This window comes from Sinocyclocheilus anshuiensis, unplaced genomic scaffold (assembly GCF_001515605.1).
Source record: "Sinocyclocheilus anshuiensis isolate Anshui unplaced genomic scaffold, SAMN03320099.WGS_v1.1 scaffold435, whole genome shotgun sequence".
In the NCBI taxonomy this organism is placed as follows: Eukaryota; Metazoa; Chordata; class Actinopteri; order Cypriniformes; family Cyprinidae; genus Sinocyclocheilus; species Sinocyclocheilus anshuiensis.
Window position 1 is genome coordinate 430,404 of NW_015552555.1, and position 27,457 is coordinate 457,860.

Below are 27,457 nucleotides of genomic sequence, written 5' to 3' on the forward strand. Positions count from 1 at the left end.
TATATATATACACAGTATAAAGCACTTTCTCTAAATGAACATCTTCATCAGTTCAAGAGAAGGACATCCTTCTTTAGTTATCATCTCATTTAGTGTACACACACAAAGCAGGCATAACAATAAGAGGAAATTAAAAACAAAACAAACGCAAAAAGACATTTTTTTTTTTATTTCTATGGCCATGTGTGTGGCACATCTCGCCCTCCCTCAAACGAGTGTAATTACTGTGGTAATTACTTTTCTTTGTAAGAACAATTCATCAGGGCCCGTGAAACTACATATTAGTACTTACTCAAACAAGTTAACCCACAAATCCCCCCCCTCCAAAAAACCACTGACTGAACAATAATAAAGAGGAAATGTGAATTAAAATATGTGACATGCAATGCTTTGCAACACAAGACATTTAATGCGGGGAATTGTTTTTGCAAAATATTTAGTAAAATCATGATTTACCATAACAACATAAGAAAAACATAAAATTTCAATAATAGCATTTGTTTTTACACAGAACATTATAAATATGCATAAAAAACAAACGCAAAAAGACATTTTTTTTTTTATTTCTATGGCCTCTTTTCTGTGTAATTTTGGTCTCTCTCATGTTTGACATCAAAAGATCTAGAAATTGTTTCTCCCTGACTGTTGTGTAGTCTGTAATTATTAATCTGTCTTGCAACATGAATGCCTTCAGGGCAGAGCACACACAAAAGAGCCTTCTGCTCATCTCTGATGTGGAGCAACCAGCAGACAAAAAAACACAGAAAGAAGGAAAGAAAAATAAAAACAGGCATCTAAACAAGAAAGAAACAAGAAAAAGGAAGCCACAAAAATAGCTCTCTCTGAACATTTTGAGACGTTCCACAGAGAAGAAGGAGCAGCTCATCGTGAGGAAGAGAAGATTAGTTAGTTAGCGAGTTAGGGGTTTAGTTAATGGTTAATTTCTCTTCGTCTGTCTTTATGGTGAAGAATACCAACAAGATCCTATTCGTGTTACAATAACAGCAATCACAAATTTGTTTAAACACACTCAACATGAAACCAAAACTGCTCCTTTTCACTTTCTTCATATGTGCTCTGGGTTTTATTGTAAATAATTAATCAGTCAACATTATTCCAAAGAAAACAAAACGTCTTGCTTCGCCTCTGAAACGACTTTATTTTTTGGTTGACGTCATCAAGCCCTCTTATTTTTTAACCCCTCCCTTCTAACCACCTGCCAAAGAGACCACTATTCATCATCCAATCAATTCCTGATGGATAAAATCATCATATGATGTTCTTGTACATTCTTTCTTTGCAATATAGACATGGTGTGAGCCACTGACTTTTAACTACCTTGTTTGTTTAAATATCATAAATGGATTGTCATAGAGACTGCAAAATAAAGACAAGGGGATGACGTATGAAGTCTGGCTTCAATCCCTAGTGTCCTCAAGCATTGTTGTGGCATAAAAAGTGACTAGTTCTTCTACCTTGTAGACACCATTATGGTTTATAAATGGGAGCATTCACCATTTTGGTCGCACCGTTTAAGGTTAAGACTGATGCACAGACTGAATTCATAGGAGCTTTATGGTGGGTAAGACATCTACAATGAGGCAAATTACCACCTCATAGATAACAAAATGTTATCATTAGGTATTTTCAACCAGTGGTTCTCAACTACTGTCCATCTGTCTAGGATGTTCCATATCAGTTACAAAATATTATTACTTACCTATAAGGCCCTTAATGGGTTAGCTCCTGTCTACCTAACTAGTCTTCTACCACGCTACAATCCATCACGCTCCCTAAGGTCGCAAAACTCTTTTTCGCATTTGGCTCCCAAACTCTGGAATAGCCTTCCTGATAACGTTCGGGGTTCAGACACACTCTCTCTGTTTAAATCTAGATTAAAGACACATCTCTTTGGCCAAGCATTCAAATAATGCATCTCATAATCTTGTACTGCAGTTATATAATATTGTAGAAATGTAATTTGCTGTAAAGTTGCTTTGCTATACAAATAAACTTGAATTGAATTGAATGTTCCCCCGACCTGCGGCCCGCAACACTTGGGACAGGCTCCAGCGGCTTGGTGGTTCTCAACTGGTTGGTCTTTAGTTGTTGTGTTGCATCTGTTTTTTTTTTTTCTACATCCTCCTATTTGGTCTAATAACTTTACACAGTGGCCCTTTGCAGTTCAAAGGTAATACAGATAATTTTAGTACATTTTAACATCTGATTTTAAGTTGTTTACTTTTGTATAGTAAGTGAAGTGAAGTGAAGTGACGTGATGTGTAGCCATTTGTGCTCTGCGTTTAACCCATCCAAGTGAACACACACCCGAGCAGTGGGCAGCCATATTGCTGCGGCGCCCGGGGAGCAGTTGGGGGTTCGGTGCCTTGCTCAAGGGTCTCACCTCAGTCGTGGTATTGAGGGTGGAAGAGAGCACTGGTCAGCACTGGTCATCCCCCCACCTACAACCCCTGCCGGACCTGAGACTCAAACTCGTCACAAGTCTGACTCTCTAACCATTAGGCCACGACTGCCCCCAAGTACTTCATTGTGTTGAAGTTGTGGTGGCAAAACCAGCTGGGAACCACTGGCCAAACCAAAACAAAAATAGTGTATTCTGTAATAAACAACATGTGTAACACTAAATACTGCCTTGTTTTGAAGGTACTGTTTAATGGCTGTGAAGGTGCATTCTGAATGCAACAGAGGCTGACTGTGGGTCGAAAACACTAAAAACTTGCCAGTATACTACACAGATCTACAGTAAGTCCCTAAAAACTGGGCCCAATGTATTGTGTTAATGCAATATATGGTGTTAATATGAATGTTAATATGTTTTCTGTATTCAGTATCCCCATATTTTGAATTGCGCACTGCGTTTAGTTTTAGGGCTAGAATAAAATGACTGCAAACTAATGTCCTGGCAGAAAATAACCAGTACCTATGTTTTTCTTTCAGTTTACAAGAAGATCTATAAGCGAGCATCATCAAGTTTCAAGAAGGCTAAGGTTCATCTTATGGTTTCTATGGTTTCTATGTAGGTGCACTGCTGTGAGAATGCAACAAAGGCTGACCAAGGGAGTGGAAGCAGAGAAGAGCAGACAGTCCGTCACCATCCGTCACAGAGAGGGGTGAGATGAGAAGGCAGAATGAGGAAGGACAAATAAAGCAACGCGGCAGGGAAAGGGGAATGCCAGCTCCGCAGAGGCCGTCGGCTTTGGCTGGGGTTTGTGCTCGGAGAAGAGTGGAAGACGAGCAGACTCAAATTAAAGATGTGCCGTCAAACCAGAGGAAATCATTCTCATCCTGCACTCTTTAAGGGGATTTTTTGGGGGAAAAGCAGAAGGAAGGGATTTAAGGAAAGGGCAACAGTGCTTCCGACTAGCCACAAGTCAGACAGGAGGGTCAATTTTCCAAACCTCCTTAACCACAGGACGCCTCCAATGTGGAGAGCAGGATGCTTCGATGGGGAGCTTGGACTGTAAATAAGACTAGAGATGCACACAAATGCACCCATTCATTTTCAGTTTCAGTCTCTGGCAACCACGGTTGCAAAAAAACTGGGCTTGGGACCTTCACGCCACCTGACCCATGATGGATCCCACAATAAACACACTTTGTCTGACTATACAAAAAAGAACAAAGAATTTACTCTACAGGCTGTAGATTTACACTGACAAATTAGTGACACACACAAGTGTAATAACCCATGAGTGTTGGGGAAGACAAACAAGAAAAGACAAAAAAAAAGCCTTTTGAAAATATTTAATATATTAACATATGCTCTGAAATTACTTTATTATTATCTTTTTTTCCAGATGTAATACATTTTAATAAATTATAAATATTACATATATCAGCTATATTTACCTGCAATATACTTTTTATAAAAACTTTTGGTTACACTTTATTTTAAGTTGTCCTTGTTACAGTGTAATTATACATTTAACTACTGAAGGATTAGGGGTTGGCTTAGGGTTACTTGTATGTAATTATGCATAATTCATTGTTATGATAATAGTAAGTACATGTAACATGTGTAACAAGGACACCTTAAAATAAAGTGTTACCAAACTTTTATATTTGCATTTGTATTTGATATTTGTAAATGCCCTGTAAAGCAAAATGCCATGTGGGGACTTCAATTTTTGAGTCATGAAAAACAAAAAAAAAATCTTTTGAAACGAATCAGACTTCCCAAATCCCAGTTTGTGCTAAAAAGCTCAATTCGGATTGTAATTGTTTCTCATGGGGACATAAGCTTTTTTCAGCATTTACAGGGGTTAGTCAGTGATTTTATTGCCGTCCGAATCCAAAATGTCTGTGTTTTTCTCCCACCACCCGCGTAAAATTCCCCGGCCGGAATTTCCTACTGTTTTACCTACTGAATCCAGTTTACAAATTACAAGAAGAAATCGATTCAAAATTCACTGCTTAAATTTCTTTTTTTTTTTACCACTGCCGAACACCGTACGCATAGGCGGAGGGTGAACCAACTCCAGGGTAAGGCTAAAAGCACCCAAATGTATTAAACATCATAAACCCGTCTTTTTAGGCAAGAACCAGACATGGGTTAAGACAAGGCTAAGCCTTCCCCAGCCTTACACACGCTCCGCCTATGACCGTAGGGTAACTTTTGCATTTCGTTGTAATTTGCATGCATATGTATTACTGAAATGCTGGAAAGTATTTAGAAGAGCAATATTTCATAACTGCTCCACCACCATAGGCAGAGCGTGTGTAAGGCTGGGGAAGGCTTAGCCTTAGGCTTATTTTTGCTTAGGGGAGCAAATATGCCCCTGCACAAACAAATTAAATCTATTACGTCTGTTGCTAACAAAGTGAATATGAATAGACAGTGTCGATTGCGGCATTAAATTAAGATCTGCTCATGTTGCACCATATTTCATTTGAGGTGTTTTTTCAGTGTTGCGCATTTTAACCAATCACACACATATCTGTTGAGCTTAGGAATGCAATGGCCAATCAGAGGCGTTGAGATGAGTCGTCGTTCTAGTGATGGAAATTTTGATTTGACCATTTCTTCATATTACATAAATACACCAGCAGGTGGCGAAAAAGAGTGTCTTATGTGTTATGTCTTAAGTCAACGAACGTATTCACTTTAAAACTGTGGAAAGGAAACGTTATATAATTATCCATTTCTAACATTTTTAATCAATTGTAATCACGTTAAATACAAATTCAGTCCCATTAAACATTATCATAAATATTCTATATGTCACCAAGCATCTGAACGAAAACCATCTGGCTAAAAAGCTGTACAAACTCCAGATTATATACGCAGCATCTTCATATTAGACTCACACTTGGCCAACACTCTGTCTCTCTGGACGTGGGCTATAAACACACTAGGAGAGACATATGGATTCCAGGTGGATTACACCTCTCCACACCAGTGTGAAGCCAAAAGCTGTCCACTCCATGAGCTCATCATGACGGAATGATAACACATCCAGCACCAGATCAAAGCTGGGGCCCAAAAAAGAGGCAACACATTAAAGCCAGAGAGAAAATGCAAAGCTGAAATTTTCAGCGCCCTCAAAAGAGGAGTGCCTCATTCCTCAGTGCCCAGAGAGCCAGAAACGCACAGAAACAGCCTTGCACACTTTACGACTGACATACAAATACGCACTGTTCAAAAATAACAGCAGCCGCTGCATGAGCATGCAGTCTTAACACCCTGCGCTCATGGTCAAATATCCGCCTGAGCTTTGAGGAGGTGGCCAGTTATTGATTGAGATGTGACTTTCTTGCTTGTCATTTTATATCCAATGTAATGCAATCTCTAGTAGAGTGGGAAGTTCAATGACAAATATATCATTCTTCCAGCAATTTCAGACTACATTCTGAATAACATACTACAGCCGCAGAATACAAAATGCATACTGTGCAAATTTTCTTTAGATGCATATAATACCCACGTGGTCTACATTTGATTTGCAGTATACTACAGATCAAACTATGCTGGGTAAATTATCCCACAATGCAATGGGCTCGACTTGACATTATATTTCTATCCACCTTATTTTTCACACAAGAGCAGGCCATTTGTATAACTTGACAAATTTATAAGTTATTTTACTTTTACAAAAACAGTCCGTTATGCTTCTTTATATTGCAAATTGGTATTTGTTATAATTTTATTTTAATTGGTGTGCAGTGCAAACAGTTTAACCATTTATTGCACTTTGTTATTCTTCTATTTACCTATAGCAGCTAATGAACTGGAAGTCTTGCAGATTCAAAGCTTACTTCTGCATTGCAAAATAAGGTGGATAGTGAGAGATGAAAGTAATTACAGACATGATTTTTAACACCTTCTTGACTCATTATTTGATTTGACTGACAAAAGTTGAAACATTTTTACACAAATTTAGATTACAAAAATGCAAAACTGATGACAGATGATAACAGGATGGGACTTTCTAACTGAAATACATGATGAGGTCACGAGAATGCAGCATACTACTGATTGAAATTCAGTAAGCTAGTATTCCACCCCAAACCCAGCCATATAGCCTCCAAGTACAGGATCATGAAATCAACATGCAGCTCAGTGTGCCAGCGATATGCATTTTTCTTCTTTCAGACTGCCTGCATGCTTTCAAAAATATTTGCTCCGACAAGCTTTAATGGTGAGAAAATATTTGGCAACCGTTTTTGAAAAACTGCTAAAAGTTTTTTTTTCTTTTAAATTTGGGATTGACCCAAATAGACATGCAATCACTTATTCGAGCCAAATAAGAAACGCACCAGTTGTTGTTCACCAGCATTGATTGTTGCGACCGTGTGGACCACCGGGAGTGTGTGCTGCTGAAACAGTGAAGTGTGTTACTCTTGGGTGGGATTACATTCAGGGACGCCTCTTAATTAATGTCATTCCTGGTGCAAAAGACACACTCAATGACACACACCATAAACCTCCTGCTTTAAGTGTGGGGCGATTATTCAATGATGTGGTTTGCGTATGATACAAGAAAACAACATCTGCATCCCTTTAAAACTTCCAGAGGAAATTCCAAACACGAGGAATTTGTTCATAGTTTTCAGCTTAGCACTGAAAGGTTATTCCTGCCGTGCCAGATGATCAGTGTGTCTGCATGACGCCCCCTACAGGAAGAGCAGGTGTCTGCAGGAAGCAGGGGCTGATGGTATGCATGTAATGCTCTGTGGAAAGTTTGACTGTGTTCGATTTAAATGCTTTCAGATGCACGGACCAGCGGGGCTGTTTTCTCAATTCCTATGCAACAGGACACGCCTCCCGCTTCTCTCCTAGCAACAGCGAACGAATCCCCGCCGAAAGGCCTTCTCTCAATGTGTTTTTGGACACTTTGGATTCATTAATTTATAGTAATGCTTCAGAACATCAGGCATGTGTTAGACACACATGTATGCAGACCATAACTCATAAACAATGCAAAGTTAGAATGAAGAGGAAAAAAATTTTCACATAACTACAAACAAGTTAAAACAGATGATGGGAATAAAAGAGCGTTCTTGCCACATATGCAGAACGTCATTTGCCTGTAAGTTCTCTGAAATTCAGCGTTTTTGTGGCGTTGGGTGAGTTGCACAAGCATGTATTTGAATCAACTTAACAGATCAAAGCTGAGATCAGATTTCAATCACCTATCCACGATCAAGAGTTTAAAAATGAAAGCGTCTACACAGCAACACATGCGAACTGTTTACCGCCAAGAGCAATACTACAGGCTTTCAATCAGGCAGCACTCAAGAACTGACTCCTCTTTATGCTGAGATGAAGGGTCATGCATGTTTCTTCAACGATGGACATGTTTGACCCATTTTGCGACTTTTAGAAAATGAACTCTTCAAGTTCTCAATAGTTTATATAGTTTGTCCACTAACAATGAAGAATTATGTCAACATATCAACATATAAGTATCATGTTTGATCACATTCTGTGGTGGAAATAACACTGTAGACATTTCTGGAACAAAGTGGCGGATGTCTTTGTCTTGCTATAGCTAGCACTGTATGTATCCTAAACCAAAATAAACAAACACACACATTTTCTGAAATGAAATGAAATGAAATGATACAAAATAAAAATATTATCTCTTTATGATGAAAACAGCATTACAAGTGAGACATTATAAAATGTAAATAACTGTATACAAATGTATGTAAATAATCTGATAAATACTGAAATGGTTTATGCTTATTTCACTCACAGCGGCATTGTTTTAAGCACTAATATAGATAAGACAGTATAGTCACATTAAACGATGTTTACAGAAAAGTTATTTGAAAAGTAAATAAAAAAATATTAAGGCACTGAGTTTCAAAGATAGTTTCAATATGACTCTCATATAACAACAACAAAAAGTTGAAATTTTATATAGCACAGTTTAAGAAACACCCACAAATTCATGGTCTGGAAAGCAAAAACAAATTAAGAGATCTTAACAGTTACAATAGCTAATGATATATCTATTGTTATTGTCTTTAATTGAATAATGACACAATTCCGTGTATGCATTAAAGCATGCTGGCATATAATCAGACATGTGTGCAATGTTCTACAACAGCGCAACTAGTAACTGTCATTCATCACAAAGCCTTAAACCACACATGGGATAGTGTGGCTTAAATATGCCTGGAATTAAATTTTATTTAACTTCCTGGACTTTTTATTTAATTTTCTAGACTGGACAATCTCTCCACATCAAAAAGTCACAACTTAAAAAGAGAGAGGTCTTTTAACAGAAATGTAGAATATTTAAGTGTAATGGAGCATTCACACTGACAACAATTAAATCAATGGAGGTCACCAATTGTTGCACTGATATTGTCACGTTGCACACACACGAGGGACGAGGAGACGCTGGAGAATATGTTGACAGGACTTTATTGGCATGAACCAAGGGAGACGAACTCAGGAAGACGTTTACAGGAAGACGTTCAACAGCGGACAGAGAACTAGGGACTGGGAACACTTTAAATACACACAGGAGGAGGGGATGACGAGACACACCTGGGATCAATGAACCATCATGGGGAACACCTGGGACAAATTAAACATGCGAAAGGAACACCTGGGGAGCAAGACACAGACAAAACATGGAACAGAGTCTGACAGATATAGCCATCTGAACCAGGCAGCAGATTACATGAGCTTTACTACATCACTGTGCATTTGCAATAAGGCCAATCTCTATTGCTTGTGTTGACATCACTCATGAAATAGCAATAATATCTGTATTTTTAACCCAATATCGTATTAATTTTTCTTTCAGCAGTAACTTTTGGTTAAAAAATTTGGTTGATATCATTTGCTTGGCACATCAGATGTGAGTGTGCATGCAGTGTGCTCTGAATGTAGTAGGCCATCCAGACATGCAAAACAAAGTTCATATACTGCACTATGCATAATGCAAAAATAGTAAGAGTAGTACGCCACTGCAAACACAACCTAACTCCCTGACTCTCCCTTGCTTGGAGCATCAACTGGAGCAGAACAACAAAAATACATATGCAAATCCAAATGAGGCTCTTCTATGTCTGTTGGAGCTCAACAAAATCAAGTTTTGATAGGAGAGGAGATTTGTGCAAATTCAAATGATGAGTTTAATCTGCGCTTAATCTAGGGAATGCAACACTATCGTCTTCAAAATGAGGAACAGAGTTTAGGGCCAGCTGGTTTATTTTCTTGCCTATTCTTATCCTCCGTTTGATCCAGCGGGACTGCAGTGATTAGTCCGTTTGATGTTGGCCTCTGAATCCCCAGGGATGTGCCCCCTTCCCTTCCTCCCCCACCAGAGCCGGACTGGTCTGCAGCCTAAACTCAAAGAGATCCGCAGCTGCAGACATGGGACAACACAGCAGGGCCAAGCACATACCCCTGTGGCACTCTCCTCATGCGAGTGTACACTGACAGTCATGCCACATTTTAAGTCAAACGGTCTACTGCACTGTCATTTGCAGTGATGGGAACTGAATTGGGCTGTTTAGGTGACGCTGCTGTCTTGCGCAACGTGTGCTTAAACAGAGATAGATGCAAAGCAAACAAGCATCTCTCTATGCAAATCCAAGCATGGATGGAAATAATCCTGAGTTCACTAACTTGACTGGGAATGATTAAAAAAGACGCTATGGGTAAATAAAAGCAGCAGGAAGGGACAAGAAAGGGTTTTCAAAGGCATTCAGCTCCAAGAAGTTCTTGTATCACCTTCGTCAAAATAAAACCAAGACCAGTTTGAACATTCAGAGCACAACGGTTCATCATGTATATGCATTTCCTCTGATGATCAGACAAACACACTGATCACAAACAGCCAACTTTGTGTTTTTCCAAGCGTGGTAGCTCACTATGGTATTGCCATAGCAACAGAAAGTTAAACAATGCACCAATTCTCATTTGCATTGGGAAGGGGGTGGTTCTTTTGATGGGAAGGGGGCTCAGACAAACAAACAGCTCACCAGCTGCTTGTGTCTACATGCATACATGTTTAAATTCGCATGCGCATATCAAAAGGGTATGCAAAAATGACAGAAGTATAAATACTTTATAAAAAATACAAGCAAAAATTATGCATTATGCTAAATATTACATACATTTTCACAGCCTCTCTGTAAAACATATGCACATGAAAGTGTGTCCAACATGCCAGCCTGCATATAATGCTGTGAGCAGCCAGCACTTTATGCGGTTTCATCTCGTTTAAATTTCTCCGCTCATCCTCTGATCTCCGCTATCAGGCGGTGCTCTCTTGATGTGTGTGCTGGCTGGCCGTTTGAAGTTATGTGCTGACTTTAAAGCAGCCAAAAGACCCTGAACGGCAGGTAGGTAGCAGATCGGGGATCCTGGGTGCTCGTTAGCCCAATGACTGTTTAATTAGCTCGATGAGCGCTGCAGTGTAAATGCGCTTGCCTATTGACACAAATGGGCATCTGTGTTGTTCATTGCTAATGCGGGGCTAATTTATTCATCCTAAGTCGTGTGTGTCTGGTGCACGCGTACGTCAGATAACGGCACTCATTTCATCTCGACACTTTAAAGCAACGTCGGAGAAAAAAAAAATCACAATTCAGCAGATGAAAGGAAGTGTTGTGCTATACGGAACAAGACATGCAAAACGTCCTGGAACGTTTTTAAATTACATATGTGTCAATGACAGCCAGACCTGATTTCTTTTGCTTAATAGTTGTCCCATTTTAGTTTTTTTTTTTTTTTTTTTTTAAAAGAGCCAACAATAAACTGCTGTAAGATTTCATATGTTTGTCTATATATCAAGAAGTCATGTTTTAATTTTGATGCAAAGGAATAACATATTGTAGGAACCTCTATGTTAGATCAATGTGGTTATTTTAAATATGATATAAAATAGTGAATGCATCATCTATATTTATATAAAATGTAACTCACATTGTGCTGTAGTATAGTGTAAAAGGGAAAAACAAAATTGGTACGTGTCTCTCCCCCCAGGATGAGACAATATTGGAATATGGTTATACTTTGATGTTGCAAATGCATCTGAAAAACAACAAAGGGCACAGAGTGAGCTGATGTGAGAAAAAGTGCACAATCCAAGTCCTAAACATGAGACGTGCTTTATATTAAGTGCTTCAAACTAACTCTTAAGCCTTTACATTACACACTACATTTTATATTCCATTGACTTTCATTCTTATGTATGAGAATGGAGGAGACAGGAATGTACGCTCACATGAATTTTGCTGCCTTCCAAAGTTTAGTTTTAGTGAAATCTGCCCTGCGAATTCATAGCACATGAAGACGTATGGCCAATAGAAGACTGATACATCATGGCGTGCCCTCTGAGCTAAATTAAAAGAACGCTAACTTTAAATCTGAAGGATTGCACTGTAAAGTGGAATAGATTGCATGTTTTTTACATTTTGGATGTGTTATATGTTACGACCGTTGCAGTGTGCATAGAAGTCTAATGTCACAGTGGCTTAAAACGCCATGCCCTCCTGACAGATGTGTTTTGTTTAATTTGAAAGTTTTTTTTCTCAAATATGTTTTTTTTAAATGCATTCTGTTAATTGACAGAATTGTTTTCATAATCATTACTGAGCTACAATATCAAGGGCAATAATTAACAATAATTCGTTTTGTCAATTGCAGCCCTACACTGTAATGAGTTCCTGTTTATTCATTTGATAATTTACAGAACATACATTATGTAGGCTATTTAAAATGTAATATCATTTCAATTCAATTTCATGTAATTTCGCATCATTACACAATTGTAGTATAAATACATGTAATTATAAAAATTGCCTTTAGAAAGGTTAAAAATGCCCCTTAATGGAATAGTTCATTTCTGTCCCTGATGCGGTTCCTCAGAGAAAAGAAACAAGCCGACCCTTGCCTAGAGATAGGCACATATTCTGCGGTACCCTTCCTCTTTTGCCTTCTTTTCCAAAAATGTGTTGATGAAAACACATTTTAAGTTATACTGGAACAAAGCGATGGGAAAAAAAATCAGAAAGTGTGTCATGGAAATGTTTTCCTGTAAAAACTGTTAATTAAGAACCAGGTCTTGTGCTCCAGGAGATGATGATGTCACATGTCCACTGGCAGAGTTAATGACTGAAATCTAATTAAACACGTACAGTAATTGCCAAGAGTGTGTGATGCACCAGGACAAGGGCCAAACAAACAAACAGCAAATAATGAGCTCATCGGTGGGTCGGGTCCAGCCTGATGTCATTCTTCAACATAAATGGGAGGTTTTCCACCAATGTTTAGACACTGTAAATAATCTCACATCTGCGCCTGGTGGGTAAATTGAACATGGCACGCAGCTTATCAGGGGAGTTTTGCTGATTTTCCGTGAGTGACAGTGAAAAAGCGAGGCCAGACGTACTCGAACGGCGTCTAACCTGAAGTGTGTGATTCCACCCGGCACACAAACCCTGCGAGCTTCCTCAAAACGCCATCCTAACCACTTCCACATCTCCCGCTGCATTCCTGCGGTTGGGAACGGGCTCCGGGAGCACAGGCAGTAACCCCACACTTGCTCCACATCTAAGGACTCTGCTGTGGGCCAGGAGATGGCCTTCCCAAAACAGGACTTAGAGCAGAGCCTCTTCCACAGCCCCATAATCCAGTCCAGACCACAGCATTGTTCACATTTTAATGGTCTCGGCTAGCACACAACAATACTGGAGCACTGCTGGATATTATGGCTCCAGAGCAGTCGGGGAGGCAAGACTGACCAAATATTGCCCTTGGACACTCAAATGGGAAGCAGCATTTGTGTATCCAAATAACAGTATAATAAATAACTATATTAAAACATTTTATGCAAGGTTTATTGTAACAGTGTACCTGGGTTATTATAGTTAACTAAAACTGAAACTAAAATTAAAACAAAACAAAACAGAAGTTATTTGAAATATAATAAACCTTAACTGAAATAACATATATATTATATATATATATTAGAGATCGACCGATATATTGATTTACCGATATTTTTCCCGATATTTAAGCATTTTACCATAATCGGTTATCGGTTTTGTAATATCGGATTTACCGATAAACGGTGCCATCTTGTGGGTGTTTTGAGAATTGCACGCAGGATCGCCATTGCAGCACGGCGTCTGAGGGGAGAGGAGACAACAACAACGGCGTGCATAGGTAAAGCATACTTACTTGCTTTGCTGTAATTAGTAAACTTTATATAACATAACAGCCATTAATGCACATATTAGATGTATTACATAAATGCCTGAAATGTAACTAGTTTATGCAGCTTGTCTCTAAGAAACTCACTGAGTCACGTAAAATAATCTGTCAAGTCCTGTCCTAATAAAGATGTAACTTTGCCTGAATTAAATAATATATAGTCATGAATGAGCGCATGTTGGAAATAAAAGCGTTGTATTTAATTCTCTCTCTGTTGTCTGTATGCTCATCATTAGTCACGTGAAGTCGGAGTCGGCTAAAACTAATCCGTCAAGTCCTGTCCCAATAAAGACGTAACTTTGCATGAATTAAATAATACAGCCATGAATGAGCGCATGTTGGAAATAAAAGCGCTGAATTTAATTATCTCTCTTTTGTTTATATGCTCATCATTAGTTTCGTGAATACAACTCTATGGAAATTAATTATTTATTATCTCCACGTGCGATCACAGTTTGAGTATAGTTCTGTGTAAATGCATAAATAAACAGCGCTTTGTCAGCACACATTTCATAATTTAGAACGACAAAAACATTAGTAATTCTGATATAACATACCAGTTGAGAAATGCAATAAAATACGATGTTTTGTTTGTTATATTCCAATATTCCAGAGAATATTATTCAGTGAATTAACATTATCCAGTGAATTATTCTTCACTCTTTAGTCTATTAAACAGCTTATAAACCAACTAAAACTAGTTTAAAATGAAGATGACTCCTGTCTTTTTTTTATTTTCTCCATTTGAAAACATTAGACATTCTACATTTATTTTGCTTTTTAGTGTTGCTGCTGATGCTTTTTATAAATAAAATGTTTTTATTGTTGTAATATGAAGATTAAATTTAACATGAAAGACTGCTAATTTTCAACACTTTTTTTAAGATGACTTGAAAGGAGGAAAAACCAAAGTGACGCATGGACAACAACAAAGACAAAAACTACTAAAAAAGACACACACACACACACACACACACACACACACACACAACCCCTAACACTAAGTAAAATGAAAATGTAAAACTAAAAATGGATTCAAATCATTGATAAAAACTATAATAGTATCTCATTGATACTAAAATAACACTACAATATATAGCTGTATGCGGTACTTGAGAACAGGAAGCAGCATTTAACTTAATGAAAAAGTAAAGTTAGTGAAAAAGAAAAGTTGTTTGAGATAAACAATTTTGTGTCCAAGTTTATTATTATTATTATTATTATATTTATTACATTTATTTTTATTTTATCCCATTAAAAATATGTGTGAAATGAATAACATGCACCATGCATGACAAAATTTTGACAATGACAACATGTATTAATAGAGTGAAAAATGTCAATTTTTGATTTCAAGTTGAGTAAAGTGAACAGAATACTAATGTGTACATTAACGTAAAAAAAAAAATCTTGTATTGTAAAATTGACTGTAGTGTACTTTTAAAAGAGAAGACTGTACTAATGAATTTGGTGTCACTCAGATAAGCCGCACGTACCGATAAGCCGCACGTACCTGAGTGAGTCCTCCATCTTGCTCATCTTCCTCTTGCTGTCGGCTCGTTCCTTTTCCAGCTCGGCCTGAAGCATCTGCAGCTCTGACAGGACAGCAGAAGTGTCAATCACTCAACACGCTTTATCAGCTCCCGCCCTTCAGCGTAACTAAACAGAGCTGATCTAATTTTCTAAAGGTCAGAGGTCAGCCGTGAGCAGCCGCTGGCAGACGGCTGGCCTGCAGGTGTATACGGCCTCTGCTTTGCAGATGTGCCCTTGACAGAAATCCGCCTCACCGTCCTGTTTTATGACCGGACCGGCCCTTTGAAGGTGGGGCGGCAGGCAGCAGCCAGGTGTCTGAGACTGATCTTAAAACTTATCTTCACCTGATTGTGTCGGCCCAATTATTAAAGCAGCCTTTTTATGACAGTTCTGAAGCTTTGAAGACTTTTGAAAGGGAGCCGCTTGGCAGCAGCTTATATTAAGTCTCATAATTAGCGGGGCGATCAGGTCGGACTATGACTGTCCAGTTATGCCCCCCTTTCATTTGGGAAAATACTTGAGACCCTCATGAGGCTGTGCTTTGACAAACAGCAACTGGTCTCTGTTTCCACCTGGCATTTTTGGTGATCCGATTACAAGTGATCAGTGCTAAATACAGGTGTAAACAGGGTCTAAAATGTTTTGTGATCAGATCACAGAATTTATATACGGGGGTAGACAAAAATGCATGTGACCACATCACATTTACAGCGGAAACACTAAGTGTCCTGAATGTGTCCTGTGAAGCTCCGCCTACTCGCCACCCAAAAGTGGTCAAAGGATACACGTTTGAAATGCATGTTAATAATATAAATGGTAATGCATCTCACCTGACCACTTGAGATCAGATCACTGAAAACAATGAAAATCTTAATACCAGGTGGAAACAGGGCCTTGTAATCAGCACTAAATATTACAGTCTCAAATGTTCACAATAATCAAAGTGAACTAAAGGCTGGAATACACTACACGACTTTTAAAATCTGAACAGATTTTTAAAACACTAGGCATCATACACTTACCGACACTTACTTATTGTAAATAGTGACAATGGAAAACTGTCCATCATACACCACACAATTGAGGATCACACACAACCAGACTTTCAAGTCATTCCAATCACAACAAACTCATGCGGAAACGTGTGCCTTGTTGCTAGGAGACATGTGACACATGAAAACAACGTGTTCTAAAATCGGCTAAAAATATCAAACATGTTTGATATCCTCCAGCTGGATGGAATCATAGTCTGAAGCAAAAAAACTGGAGTCTTTGACCATTTTATTAGGCTATTGCTGCACGTTTCTTCGTGAAATTGAAATATGACAAAACTAAATTGAAATTTTAAAACAAACCCCAAATCAAACAAGTCAGACATGATTCATATAAACTCCTACTCCAACTGTATCGTGATTTGTTTGGCATCTCAACCGATTTGAATCGGCACATATTTAAATCGATTTTCGACCGGCTCGCGGTTAATCGTTACATCCCTATTGGCTACTGTTTATTAAATTATTAAAAACATGATATGGGTTAAATATAATATTGTGTTTGTGAATAAATGAATTACCTTTTTGTCAGTGATGTTTTGCAGGTCTGTTATCTCTTGCTGCATCTACTTCTCTTGGTGCTGTAAATAAATACATAAATCAAAACAAAATGTTTTCATGTTTTGAGCAGTTATTATTTGGCAGCCCAATTATAAATAATTGTTACTTCTGTAATATGGCATATTTCTGATTTAAATAGAATTTTCAACAACAACAAAAAAAAGGTGGGGCTAGATTTCACACACAGGGAATTCATTGAATAGTGAAAAATAACTGGTTGGATGGGAGGGATTGAAAAATCAGAGGGTCTGATGATAAGGAAAGCAAGCAAGTTATTATGTATTGATAAAAAGATCATAAACACAAATATTTGTTTTCTCTAGAATAACATGCACCAGGACGACCAGGGTAAACTTTGATTTCATGTTGAATTGATGGGCCGTTCCCACTGACAGACTTGCATGAATTGTGCGACGAATTGTGCGACGAAGGAAATGGTTAGAGTTGGCACCAAAATCTGATTTGGTTTTTTAACATTCTGCAAATGAGCAGTGATGTGATGCAATGACTATCAATGGAACTGAAGTCAGTGGATTGGCAATCTGCAAAATACAGCAGCCAGATGCTTGTTACTGTGTTTCAAATTGTGAATCCCCCCAATAACGAGGGCAAAGTGCAGTATGAACATCCTCTGTCTAGCGGCCTTACTGTCAGTATGGAAGGGTGTAAAAAAGTGTGAGCGACTGACCCTGAGCTGTTTCTGTCTCCTGTTTTCAGCTTCCTGTATCTGCTGTTTGAGGTGAATCCCAGTCTGTTCCAAATCTTCAATCACCTCTCATGCCTGACAACAACACAAACTACATTCATAATATGCTATGAAACCATAGCCTTTAAGACAATCTCTGACATCAGAAAAACTGAGATTAGCTCAGTTCCAAAACCTAGCAGACTGCCTTCCTAGACAGTATTTCCATCACAAACATCCACCTGATGCAAAGGCCCTTCAGTACATAAAAAGTAGACTGAAAGTACATTCTTCTTATTTTTAATTTAAAAGAACTACACTAATAGCACAGTCGAATAAACTTTATTTGGCACATCAGTCTCAGAATGCATTTTGACAAGCTCAGTGCACTATCCAAGAGTCAATTATAAACAAACTTAGACTTTTTAGGACAGAAAAATCCCCAATATTTCTGCATTTTTGTGGTTGTTAGAATATCTTAGAAGTCCTAATACAGTCTAGTGTTAAATTCATATTGTAGGAATCAACTGTGAGTTTAACTTTACTCTGTTCTGCACTTCATGCGAGTAGTAATATTTGGGTGGAAACAACTGATCAATAATTGAGTTCAGTCACTTCATTTGGGTTAGGATGCTGCAATAGAAAGTAGCTGTCGATGTAAACAGCAGAAAGTGAGGCAGGGTTTGTAACAGAGCTAATATATCAGGAATCTGTCCTAAGTTTGTATATCAAGTTAATTCAATTAAAGCAATGCACTCGGCTCAATAAAAAATGAAGCAGTCAATTATCACAGGGAATAAGAGTGAGTAAAGCATGTGTAGGTGTGAGAGGTGAGTGAAGATGCATGCCTTGGCTGCAGAGAGGGCATGCTCCTGAAGTTTCTGCAGCGCGTCTTCATGCTGGTCTCTCATCTGCTCCATCTCCCTCTGCAGGGATACGCTCCTAAATCATACAAACAACTTTTTCTTGAAACACAGTAGCTCCAATCTCTTCACTCTATTTACACAGAATTAATTTCACGGAGCTAATTGCAATCCATTGTGGGACTGCATTATATGTGAAGGATATATGCAACATTGCCGAGTATTTAGAAAAGCCTTCAAGTCAGGTGTGTTTATGATGCCGTACATCTGTTTTGGAGCAGAGCTATGATTTTACATCAAATCTCTGCAGCTGCGATCAGTCGTATCCAAGCTTTTCTGGGCTGATCAGGTGGATTTCCTGTACCTGTGGTTGGCCTCTTGAAGCTCAGCGCTGATGGAGGCGATATGAATCTCTAACTCAGCTTTCTCCTGAGTGACCTTCTGCCGGAGCAGGTTCCCGTTCTCCACCTCCACCGAGAGCTGCTTCACCCGTGTCTCCAGCTCATGCAACATCTGCTCCTAGAGGAACCAAACAGAAAAAGTAAGATAAGAGAAAGAGACTGAGGAAGTATTGTAGAATGGTTTATGGTTCAAAAAGTTCACACAGTGCTGCAAAACATTTTTGTTAACTCTTTCGTCAATGGCAATCAATGTTTTCACTGTTATATGGTAGGGGGCGCTATTATGCATTTTCTGAAATGGTACGGAATCTCTGGATCCAAAAACAAGTGAAGAAAAAGCAGAAACTACATATGACTGCAAGCCTTGAGGGTGTTGATGGACACAATCTACGCAATCTATGTTCTAAATCCGATTTGGACATGGTCTTTAACAAAACTTTTCTTTAACAATAGTCTTTAACCAAGATTTTCCTCAGCTTTCTGTCCAAAATGTTGCTTTTTAATGAAACTTACCCACATAGAAGTGTTGATTAAAAAATAAAGCATGAAGCTATAATAAAACAGTTTGCTTTGTTTAAAAGCAGAGGCTCTGCTCTTTCTTTTGGTATACTGCATGTAATTGTATTCATACAACAAAATATTCTGTGGGCCCTGAAATTTTGTGGAAATGATCAAAAATGCTGGCGCTGGCTAGCAACTTAAAATGCTGATGGGGAAAGGGTTAATGCATTGTGCTTTACACAATAAGGCTGTTTCAAAGCAGACAAAAATAACAGTGTTAATGTTGCAAAGTTGATTTAAATCAGTTCAGTGTCAATGTTGCAAAGTTCATCAGTTAAGAAACAAACTCAAAACCCAAACTTCTAAATGGTATGTATCACTGTTTCCACAAAAATATTAAGCAGCAAAAATTGTTTTCAACACTGGTAATAAGAAATGTTTCTAGAGCAGCAAATCAGCATATTAGAATTATTTCTGAAGGATCATGTGACACTGGAGTAATGGCTGCTAAAAATTGAGCTTTGCCATCACAGGAATAAATTACATTTTTAAATATATATAAATAAATAAAAAACAGTTATTATAATTTGTGATAATTTTTCACATTTTACTGTATTTTAGATCATATATACTGCAACCTTATTGAGCATAAGATACTTCTTTCAAAAGCATTAAAATATCTTAATTATTCCAAACTTTTTACCGGTATTGTAGCTCATAACTTTTTCAAAAGAGTAGCTTTGAGTGTAGTTGAACTACTTTAAATTATGTGTAGCTTGTATCTCGACAAACTACAGCTTCACAGTAGCTTCCCAACACTGATTTCCACTACAAAGAGACAGCAGAGAAAGGCAGTGAACATCTCCTGAATAGGGAATTCTTCTGTAGATGTGATAGTGAAAGTTGAAAAGTTCAGTAACAGTGAGCTTAAACAGCTTTCTAACCGCATTTATGGCCACCACACCATCCTCATCCACCTTCAAAGTTCATTGGAGATCATCTTTCAAACAGCCTCAAATCTGATGCACCTGTGGGCCTCTGTACTTTAGCACAACCCAGAGCATGCTGGGAATGAATATGAAAAAGGCATGTGAAGCAGATTAGCAGCAAAGCATGGCTCAGTCCTCAAAGAACATCTAGCATGGTCTTCATTTGAAAATGAGACATCCATATCTGACAAAATACAGGAAGGGGAAAACTTTCCATGGGACAGCAAGAGCTGTTAAACCAAAACCAGACAGCCTGCATGAGCAGGGCTCAGACACACACACGCACACACACACACACACGCCCGTGTCTCATTGTTAATGGAGGCCACTGTCCCGTGCGTGGCGGATGGAATGCAGGCTGATATGAATGATGACAGATTATTGATTGAAGATACACAGCTGAGATGATGAAAGTGGCCAGTGATGAAAAGTACAGCTTTCTGATGGCAGCATCAGTGTCAAAACACTGGAAAATAGGCCTTCGTTAACTCCCAGTGTGAAATGTGGCATGATCTGAAAGAGTAGGGCTTGTGCTATGACGCACGCTGCTAATTAATACACTGACCCGATGGCACATAAAAACGTCTGGTCACAGCCTGAGCCATTCAACAATCCGCATAGCTACGCATCCTACTGTAATTGTACATTTAGGTAGTGAGTAATATCAATTTCCAACATGAAGACTATAGGGTTAGGGTTTGGTTAAGGGTTAGTTGCATATTAATTATGCCTAATTTACTGTTATTACTATAGTAAGTACATGTAACATTTGCAACAAAGACACTGTAAAATAAAGTGTTACCAATAATTTTAAATGTTAAAGATCTGGCTTATTACTGAATTAAGTATTTACTAAAATAGTAGCTGCTGGGTAAAATGTGTCACAAGATGTGGGGTAAGCTGTGTGTAGTAAATTGATCACTTCTCTTCTAATTTCATAAGGCTAAGAAAAAAAACATTTAAGTAAACATTTTAAACTGATTTAAAGGGGTCATATGATGCAATTTCAATTTTTCCTTTCTCTTTGGAGTGTTACAAGCTCTTGGTGCATAAAGAAGATCTGTAAAGTTGCAAAGACTAAAGTCTCAAATCCAAAGAGATATTCTTTATAAAAGTTAAGAGTCAGCCACGCCTACCTAAAACGGCTCGTTCTAACACGCTCCCACATATCTACATCACAATGTGGGAAGATTTGCATAACGCCGCCCAAATGTTCACGCAAAGAAAGAAGGCGTAAAACTTTTATTCTCGCTGTAGTATTGTTGTTGCCACCGCCATGTCGTGAAGGCGCTGTGTGATTCATTGTGAAAGCGAAACTACTTTGTTTGGCCTTCCAAAAGAGGACGATATCTGCTTCGTCATGCCTGGAGCTGATCCGTGCTGGTTGCTGAGGAAATACAACAACTTTGCGCTGTGTATCGCCGGATCGGCTTTCACCGTGGACGAAGCGGAGTCCAGCCCGGAGTCGTCACATGTGGTTGATGTGTTGATCTGCCCCATGAGTACTGAGATTTAATATCACAATGGTAACGCTAGATCACATTTTAAACATGTACGACGGGGGCCACATATATTTGTTATACATGTTATGCATTTGTATCTGTATAGATATGTATCATTTTTCTAGGTCTAACAGTGTCTACACTGGGCAGCTCTAAGCTTGAAACACCCCGTTATTTTAATGTTTAATTTCAACTCTTCTTTTTTTTTTATATCTTATACCAATGTTATAAATGCTTTCAGTTGCACTTTATTTTACAGTACGTGTGCTTACATGTACTTACAGTGTACCTACATAAGAAAGTACTGGTAATATAAGGTAACTAGGGTTAGGTAAAGGTTAGGTTAGGTAGGGTTAGGTTTAGGGGTAGGTTCAGGGTAAGTACCTAGTTTTTACCTAGTTATTGTAATTACTCAAATAAGAACATAGTATGTCCATGAGTAACAGGACTGTAAAATAAAGTGCTACCATGCTTTCCTTTTTGTATATCAAGTGATCATAATGTAATGATCATAGGGCATACACTCCTAAAATATAAGTTCCACAAGGTTGTTTTTGGTTCTCAAAAGAACCTTTCAAGTAACAACAACAACAATGACAATATGCACTGTAAAGCACCTTTTGTGCAATGGAATGGTTCCTTGAACGTTAAAGGTTAGACGCCAATATAGAACCTTTATTTTTAGGAGTGTAGTTTGATTGTTTTGGACAAATGGAGGTTGTACAAATGGATGCACTCAGAATCACTTAGACTGGCTGGTCTTCACGTCTCTCAGGTACAGTCTGTGCTATGACATCAGTGCATTTGAAGTCATCAATCTCCATTGAGCCCTGACTGTGATTAATATGTATCTTGAGGACTGACATTGGCACCACCGTTGCACGCTTCAAAACTTGCCGATCAAGCCATCAATGAATGTTAGGAATAATAAGCAGAAGAAAGGCTGTGCCGACTTTTGACACGCTCCCATGCAAGAAGCCACAGGTAAACAGACAAGCACCCGTTGGTGCTCCGATCTCACCCGTCCAGAAGATATGAAATGTGGACGATGTGACTCCACATAGCTTTGAAAAGCTTTTTTGAGAAATCAGGATAACACCAGAGCGTGCTGCACAAAAGAATGATGAAAGAACGAAAGATAAACAAAGGCTTTCAAAGGCTGGAGTATTGAGACATCAAACGCAAAGTAGAAACAACACCCAGCATCTCACCTCAGCTGACATATTGACAACAGCAGCCTATGAGGAGAGAAGAGGTAAGACAAGAGGAGGGGGGGTTATGGGTGGAGAGGTTGGCGAGGTCAGCCTAAACCAACAGAACGGGAGAACCTAATTTCCAATGACAGAAGGGCCTTTCATCTGGGGCCCTGCCTGGAAATGTGCTGTGTTTAATTATTAAAGAAGGGTCTTACTCTGTGGGGTCGGCATGCATTTGAAGTCTCTTAAATTCAGCCCTGCTGACAGACCGCGGCCGGCCATCTCAGTGTGTGCCCTTACCTGTATGACAGCCGCTGAATGCTAATTTGTAACAAGCAAAACTCATTAGGCCTGTTCCACGGACGGACGCGCGTCCCAGCTCATCTCAGAGCACCGCAGTGCTTCGGTCCCTCTAGTGGGGTGGCTTCAATCAAAGGCTCTAAGGCATGCTTTGTTTCAGGCACACCCTGAATGTACACACAAGTTTACAAGGTGAGAGAAGAGGAGAAAAGACAAAAACAAAGAAAGCTACTCTACACAATGCACACAAATGCTTGTCCAATGTGTTACAAGGGTGTCTTCCTATGGTGCTGTGGCAGTAACAAACCTCAGTACTCAAGGGGGCAACAGAGTTTTCTTCAAATGTATATGCCATTAAACCAGATGTGTTGCTGTCCAGGTCAGCAGCTGTAAACATGTCAAACTGTTCGAACTGTTGCTCCGCAGGTGCACCATCAAACTAAAGCAAGAGCACCCTCAATTGAAGCAGTAATAATAGTATATAATAGTGTTGAGCATTGTAGCCAATCACACGTCTGTTGATCTCTTGAATACAATGACCAATCAGAGGTGTTTAAGTTCCACTTACTGCTCAAAATGCTGGAGTTTTCGTTTAGTGCTTTGTTCTACTTGCTTGTGTATCCTCTCATTATATCAAACAAAAGTGTAGATGCAATGTAAATAAGACTCTCATTGTGCAGTGTAGACAGCTTCAGTGATTATAACGTACATTTTCACAAGAGTACAGCAGAACTCTGTAAGATCACGATGAACTGAAGTGAGTAATGTTTTTTTTTTAGTGATTATGAGTGATTTGATTCTGGACATAGGCTTGCCTGTTGTTCCACCATGACAGTAGCCGACTTGAAAGAGAAAGTCATTGAAGAAAGACTATGCTGATGCCCCCTTGCTTCATCACTGAGAATGCCACTAGTATTTGCATAACATTTCGACTTCCATTCTAACACATTTCAGAACGCAACAACGTGTGAAATTGAGCACATGTATCTAGAAGCTACACAAGAACATGAGGCATGAACAGTGCTGAAGGGATGCCACAAGTCTCAATATAATATTGAACTGTACGGTACGACATGCACAGTTCAATATGGGCTTGTGAATTGTGTTTTTTTTTCCTCTCGGTTTTGCATTTAAATAATTTCTGTGCGTTTTATTTCTCTTCGAATTGGCTCTGCTTGGATGTGCCCGTGAGTCTACATGCTTTGATGAGGAAACGCCTCCCCCCTCTGCTTATAACGTACATCTGAAAAAGCAACACATGCCAAACATCTTCCCTTGTAATGACTTGCAATAAAAAGCGTTTCTAAACCTGTCATCCAACAAAATAGAACATTATAACATGTTTTTACTCCACAACATCAGTTGGATGTTTGAAATAACTTCCTTTTGTGATCTGATGTGGCTTATCACAGAATGAGGCAGACAATATATTCTATTCTGTAATAAAGGCTATGTCAATTAGCAATGGACTACAAATATACTTAATTATTATGAAAACGGCTTGAAGAACACAGATAAACCATATAGTGTTACAGTCGTGTGTTTATTGTCTTCATATTTGATCAGTTCAAGCGTTTCTTCTTTTCATTCAGTTACAGCAGGGGTATCAAACTCAATTCCTGGAAGGCCCTGCAGAGTTAAGATTTAACCCTAATTAAACACACCTGATCCAATCAAGTCCTTCAGGCTTATTTGAAAACTACATGGTATGTGTGTTGGAGCAGGATTGGAACAAAACCTGCAGGAATTGAGTCTGACACCCCTGAGTTCCAGCGATTGCAATGCCTTTGTCCATATTAGGGATTTCCTGGAACGTCATGAGTTCTATTACTTCTGTGATGCACATGTGTAGTTTCTGCGTAAGGGCACCCTCCAGCTTCCAGTATGAATGAAACAGACATTACATGTGTTTATAGAGGTCAATACTGACCATTTCATCCTATTGTGGGTAAAAATAGGGAAAATAATACTTCTCTCAAAAAGAAATTTGAAGTAGACCTATGATAATCCATGTTTTTCTACAGTGTACAGGAGTTGTTGTTTTTTTTTTTTTTGGTAATTTGTTTTAAAAATTGCAAATCACCCCAAAAAAAACCCCACTGATGTGCCAAGCCATCAGAACAGAACCAAACCTAAATCCGTGGTTAAAAAAACCAAGGTATGTATTGAACCGTGGGCTGCACTGTAACTGAACAACAATACTTGAACTGTGTTGTTGCATCCCTAGCTGAAGTATGTGTGAATGTACTCACAGTGGCCCTGTGTCTGGCTGCTTTACTCAGCCTCAATCTTGGCGAGTCGTTGGTTGCTGTCCTCCAGCAGCTCCTGGATGTTGTCTGTGTGCTTCTTCTGCAGCTCAAACTTTTCTTGTTCCATCTCTGCCACCGCGGCATGCAACTACCAGAGAGGAGGAACCAATCATACAACATAGCTCAATAAAATATAAACTTTTCAAGACTCTGAAATTTTAATATTTATAACTTCAGGGCACAACAATAAGTTTGTTTTTTGTTTCTGCTCTCACGACTGGCCAGTATTTCAGTTTTACGTAATATTAAAGGATAGAAGAAACACACATAAACTACATGATGGATCAGACTGCTTCACTCCTTTCCAATTTTTACTTTTTTCTCCTCCTTTACAATCCTTTCCACTTTTTGGAATAAGAATATTTAATTATGAATAAAAAAAAAAAAACATACTAAAAGTTTGCACGACATAAAAACAGATGATCACACTGCCATCTGGCCATCCTTAATGTTGAGCCCTGAACATGAATCCTACAGAATATTATGTTTACAGACAGAGAACAAAGAGAATGTTTTATAAGGCCTGAAGCAAGATACCCTTCAACCAAAAGCCTGTAGAATGGCAGGGCCGTATTCTCTGGGAAAACCTTGAGCTTTTCTTTTCTATCTCTGCAATAAACATACACATCTACTGAGCACTCAGAGAAGATGGATTTTTGGGATTCTTTCTCATACTCAGACGGGATTGGCTGAGCTCTAAACTCAGTGAGTGTCCAGCATTCAAAGCTCTGGCTGCTAGAGGGACGGGCCTGTGGAAACTTGAGCCTTTTCAACCCTTCCTTACCTTCTTCTCCCATTCGTTTTTCAGAGATTCAGCACTTTGATCAGACATTTTCTTCAGCTCGCTGATCTGTTTCTCTTTGGTCTGTCGGATGACCTGGGACTCTCGCAGCAGGCTTTGAACTACAAGGGAGAGAGGGAGGCAGACACAAACATTCAGGCCTGGCCGCGGGGCATCTCTCTGTCTGCTTGCACCCCAGGCTGCCCCGAACGGCACCACTCTTCTTGACTCAATAAATACATAAATAAAAACAATAATACACAACAATGGGTATGAAAACAAGAAATGATACAACATCTTTGTGTTGCATAAGTTAAGGTGAAGTGTATTACAGCAGAAAGCCAGTAAAGGTAATGGGTTTGAGTGATTTTACCATGGTTAGGGAGTGATGTTTAAAAGTTTAGAAGTTAATAAAATAAAATAAAATAAAAACTGGAAGATGTGACATTCCACATCCACATCACGTCATCATTAATAAAGATTAATTAGACTAAATAATTCTCTCAATAAATGATTAGCATGTTGTCAGGTAGAATTATATTACATGAAAATGAAAAGCGTGTTTTGTGATTTTGGGGGGTAATTCATAACTAGGTCAAAGACCAAAAAAATGAAGACTAACAGCCTCTTGAGTAATTTGGCTCTAACAAATACCTGCCATTGACTGCGGAGAGGCCAAAAACAAGACATCAAATCACAAACGGTGCTCTTCCTGAGTCGTAAGAAAAAGCCTCTTTGTTTGTGAGTGTGGTCCATGCTTTACTACACGTCTGTTTACAAGGTTCAGCTTTTGTTGGCTCCTTGAAGCCAAGTCTTAAAGGGGTCATATGATGCGATTTCAAGTTTTCTTTTCTCTTTGGAGTGTTACAAGCTGTTCGTGAATAGATAAGATCCCTAAAGTTGCAAAGATTAAAGTCTCAAACCCAAAGAGATATTCTTTATAAAAGTTAAGACTCCTCCACACCCTCCAAAAACGCCTCGTTCAAACACGCCCCCACATGTCGACGTCACTGTGTGGGAAGATTTGCATAACACCGCCCAAATGTTCACGCAAAGAAAGAAGGCGTAACTTTGATTCT

General features: G+C 38.8%; 1 pseudogene; it reads right to left on the reverse strand.

The window, feature by feature from the left end:
* The window catches only part of LOC107664536 (centrosomal protein of 112 kDa-like), a 155,870-nt pseudogene that overhangs the window by 99,388 nt on the left and 29,025 nt on the right, over positions 1-27,457 (reverse strand).